General features: G+C 40.6%; 1 long non-coding RNA gene across 6 annotated transcripts; it reads right to left on the bottom strand.

Annotated features, from left to right (window-relative positions):
- Nucleotides 1-242: 242 nt before the first annotated feature.
- LOC123110945 (uncharacterized) lies at nucleotides 243-4,127 on the bottom strand. 6 transcript variants are annotated; one of them, XR_006453868.1, is made up of 4 exons: nucleotides 3,601-4,123; nucleotides 1,656-3,058; nucleotides 848-1,480; nucleotides 243-758 (listed from the first exon to the last, which is right to left on the bottom strand). It is a non-coding gene; the product is annotated as an uncharacterized lncRNA (long non-coding RNA). The 6 variants fall into 6 exon arrangements; XR_006453864.1 differs by having other exon boundaries at nucleotides 848-1,932; nucleotides 2,184-3,058; nucleotides 3,601-4,117; XR_006453865.1 differs by having other exon boundaries at nucleotides 848-3,523; nucleotides 3,601-4,127.
- Nucleotides 4,128-4,508: the final 381 nt, after the last annotated feature.

Genomic DNA, 4,508 nt, shown 5'->3' with positions numbered 1-4,508 from the left:
GGTGTCAAAGATCAATCCAGTTGTTTTTTGTACATGCATGTCCAGTTGATGGGTTTCCACTGGCCGATTAGCTTCAATGGGTTTCCACTGGCCAAAAATACTACGTGCACGCCGCTCTTATTTGCATGCGAGTCCAGCCAATTGAGATCTATATATGCTTTGCCAGTTTGATTCGGTTCTTTACAAATGTTTTTTTTTCTTTTGAGAAATCTCTTTAGATAGCTGTCTCGGGCCAAAAGAACTATGTGCAAAGTTACTATTATAATTATAGATTAATAATGGAAGGTTGCCTCTACATATGCAGTGTAACTTACAATTAAAGCATCACAACCAAGAGGTTGATGATATTTTGCTGCCAAAACACCAAGGGAACAAAGTCTAACTTTAGATTGATTTGTTGTCCCAGGCAGGCGGCTACTACCTTGAGCAATCAGGGCGAGGCGATACCGCGAGAAGGTAATGTTGTGATTTATGAACTCTGGCAATCACGTTAGCAATGGTGCCAGGGCGATGAAACTAGCTGACAAGCTAGCATCAAGTCAGTTTCAGCACGCCCCACAAGTCGGATCCCACCTTCAGAGCCCACCTTCGTCATCGTCTTCCTCCAGCGATCGGCACTTGGACATCACCTTCCTCCAATAGTTGCAAGTGCCCCAGTTTCCTCTGTTGACTCTCCTCGACTGTTATCGGCTCCGTCAAGCAATCACACCACCTCCAGTAAGTAATATGTGCATCAAATTATCTCCAGCATGTATCACCTGCACCAATTCAGATAATTTGCACGGTTCCTGTATATGGCATTGATGAATTCGTTACTAATCATGGATCAATGGATTGGGTTGCTTACCATGATGAAACCAATTGAGGAAGTACAGAAGAACAGACGGACAAGCAGAGAGCAAACTTCAAACATCTGCGAGATGCAAGTCCTTTTGCTATTGTAAGTTATTTCAATTATGTAAGCAATTTCAGAATTATGTATGACTTTTTACATTACTTTTACATGGTCAAATTCTTTCAGTGGTGAGAAGGTAGGGATCACTCTACGGGGATATATTTTAGCAAATATGGTAAATGGAAGTTTGGCACAAAAAACAATCATGACTGTCACTTCCAATTTTATTCAAGTATCAAAGGTGAGAACTTTAAACTATTTTTGCAATACCCCAAATCCAATGTTTCTAATCGTTTATCGATAACCAGGGTGATTATTGGACCCAATAAATGCATGTACCTGCAAAAATAATTTACACATGTCAAAACTTTAAATTTTTGTTTTAAGAAAAACAAATGTCCAATTTTATATTTTAAACTATATGGTATTCTACCTTACCTTACTGGCAGGACATGACAAAAATCATGACCATTTTAGCATTGATGGTACCAATGACGAGGTATTCTCAGCTAAGAAAGAAGGTTCTTTTTTTATGTTTGAACGGACATGCACCAACAGCTTGGTGCTATAATGCCACATATGCATCTATAAACACAATTAGTTTTCTATTAAAGTTTGCCTAGCAGGGAAAGTATATTATTCACATTCAACTTTTAGTGAGAATGGATTCAAAATCTAAAGGAAAAAACGAAAAATAAAAGGACAGAATGCAAAAATAAGAGAAAAGAATCAACAGAAGACAAGAGGATTAGGAAAGCACCTGGAAGGAACACAGGCTAGGATGACGCATTAGCAAGTGCTAAACTACAAACTTAATCCCCTTGGCTGCAAAAAAGGGCAACCTGGTGCATGTAGCTCCCGCTTGCGCAGGGTCCAGGGAAGGGTCCGACCACTTTGGGTCTATAGTACGCACCCTTTCCCTACATTTCTGTAAGAGGCTTATTCCAGGACTTGAACCCATGACCTCATGGTCACAAGGCAGCAGCTTTACCACTGCGCCAAGGCTCCCCTTCAAGCCATGAGAACATGGAAGTAGTCTGCATTAGCATACAATTGTGTTTACTTTAAGAGTCCATGAGAACATGGATTTAACTTACTATGTGTGCATGCAGACTTATCCAGTTTGGAGACACTGAATGTTTAGTCGTTCTCATCTTAACATTTAATTATGCAAATTATATTGATATTACACCATCCTTTCTCATATGCACTTATTTTTTAATTTCACAAAGAATTGAAAAAGGAGGCTTTTCTTTATGGCGACAATAGAATCGAAAAAGAGGCATACTCGGTAGGTTATGTAGATTCGTAACATGTATGATCCGCATATCCATTCCTGAAAATCACCAGGTCCTTATGATAGACCCACGCCTCTTCAACTCGGATTTTCACCTAAATATGAGGACAAACACTCATAGAAACAGCAAATAAATGAGACCAAAGAATTAGCTATCTAAAGAAGAGCTCAAAATATATTACAAAAAGGAATAAAGTTACTAAAAACAAATAAAATGGTTTTTTAAAAAGGGGGGCACGCTATTAACCTACTGAATAGCAGTATCCACGGACTGTAGGATTGCTGGAATCTCCACTGTATCGCAGTACTAAGTGGCTCAGATGGTAAAACTCGATAGGGCTTTACACATATTGTGCTTCACCCCATGAAACATGGAGAGCCAGAACCGATTTCACTTAACTAATTGTACATTATCAATTTGTAATCTAAGGTGCCGTCATCAATTGTCTCTTTGGGAATTTACAATATAAGAGTGGTACATGCACTCAGGGCAAGGACATGTATACACTGATCAATACAAACCAAAGGATTTGGTCAGACAGAAAAAGGACAGACCCAGTGCATAGAAGCTCCCACACAAGGTGGGGTCTGGGGAGGGATTATAGGAACCTAGTCTTACCCCTGCAAAGTGCAATGCAGAGAGGCTGGTTCGAACCCAGGACCTCTTGGCACAAGTGGGGAGGACTTCACCACTGCGCCAGGCCTGCCCTCTTTGGTCAGACAGAAACAAAGATTTATTAAATGTGGCGCTACTTGCATACATACGAACTAGATGGGTATTGGCTTGAATGTTCGCCGGTGTAGAGGCCATGTCCATCGCCGTGAACTAGACGGATGCTACCAGCCTTTTATATATCCATAAATACCTGAAAAAATAGTACACTGCAAACTATCTTCAAAATAATAACTGAATTATCTATGCTAACAAGATATGATAGGACGGATATGGTCTACTACTCTGCATAATTACTGGAAACATGCATCAACATTTGACGGAAATAGTTCAAGAATGCCAAGCATCAACACTCTATATCATCTGATATTTCAAGCTTATTACAAAGTACAATTCAATGGTGAGAGGATCCTAGCATCATTATCTATTATATGTAGCAATCAGACCTAATTTTACTATTCAATTACTAAAACATAAAGACAATAATTATTTCCTTAATTTGCTGAAAATTAATGGGTGTAGGGGGTCGAACACTACCTATTCCAGTCCCAAACCCGAAAAAAGTGGAGGGGACATAAACTGATTAAAATTTTGCATTAAGCGGCGTTAGGCGTCCAGAACTTACTATCTTCATTTGGTACATGGACAAGAAGTCAATCTGGATGGAAATCACACCAAGTATGCATGATAGTACAAAAAACAGAAACGGTAACATTTGTCACTAACAAGAAGTACCTTAAAGTATATTGCAGGTGGAAGAATGCAACGCCAAAGCCGGGCTGCTACTGTAGAGGATGAAGAAGATGCGTCAGGTGCCTCGCTTGGGAACAGCAACGACGCCTGCAGCTCGACGGTTGGGGACGGATAACCCTCCCAGGATCCCCAAAATTGCGCAGGAGCTTAAGGGAACGAGATCCACTCCATCGCCTCCATGGACGCTGACGGGAAAGGCATCGTCGAGTTCGACGACCTCGCGTTCTCCATCACGCAGCTGCTATTAGGTCCCTGCTACGTGTTCACCGGCCGGGATCCAAGCATCATCCCAGCCACGAGGTGCGTGTGGAGGTGAGGACCACAAAGTAGCAAACCGAGGGGAGACTCGGGCTTGTCTTGAGATGGAGTGGATCTAATCTGGCTCAGCCTTTTGCTCCTTTCCATGGCTGGGAGCTCCGAAAAGACCAGAAGACTAGAGAAAGAAGAAAATGAATACGTGTTGATAGTGTGGAGTAGGTGAGAAGATAGCCCGATGCCAGTCCTGCTTCTGGTCATCTGGTGTAGTACGTGTTTTAATAAATTACCTCAATCAATGTCCATGAAATAATAACAAAAGCTACTCCCTCCTTTCATATATATATAAAATACATTTTTCGAGGTTGCCTTTGACTATTAATAATATTAATAATATATGAAATTTATAATATGAAAATTATATCATTAGAAGTTCTTTCCATGTACAAATTTGATGGTGTGCTTTGTGTAAATTGCATGTCATATATTATTGATCTAACCTGTGGTCGAAGTTAGCCTTGAAAAACGCATTACCCCATATATACATGGAAGGAGGAAGTAAGGGCATCTTCAAAGCCGACACGCAAATGACTTCGGTATAGTCTGTTACTATGTTCCAACATGGTCTGCGGACA

Source organism: Triticum aestivum, chromosome 5B, assembly GCF_018294505.1.
Source record: "Triticum aestivum cultivar Chinese Spring chromosome 5B, IWGSC CS RefSeq v2.1, whole genome shotgun sequence".
Taxonomy (NCBI): Eukaryota; Viridiplantae; Streptophyta; class Magnoliopsida; order Poales; family Poaceae; genus Triticum; species Triticum aestivum.
Note: the sequence above shows the minus strand (reverse complement) of the source record. Positions and strands in the feature narration are given on the sequence as shown.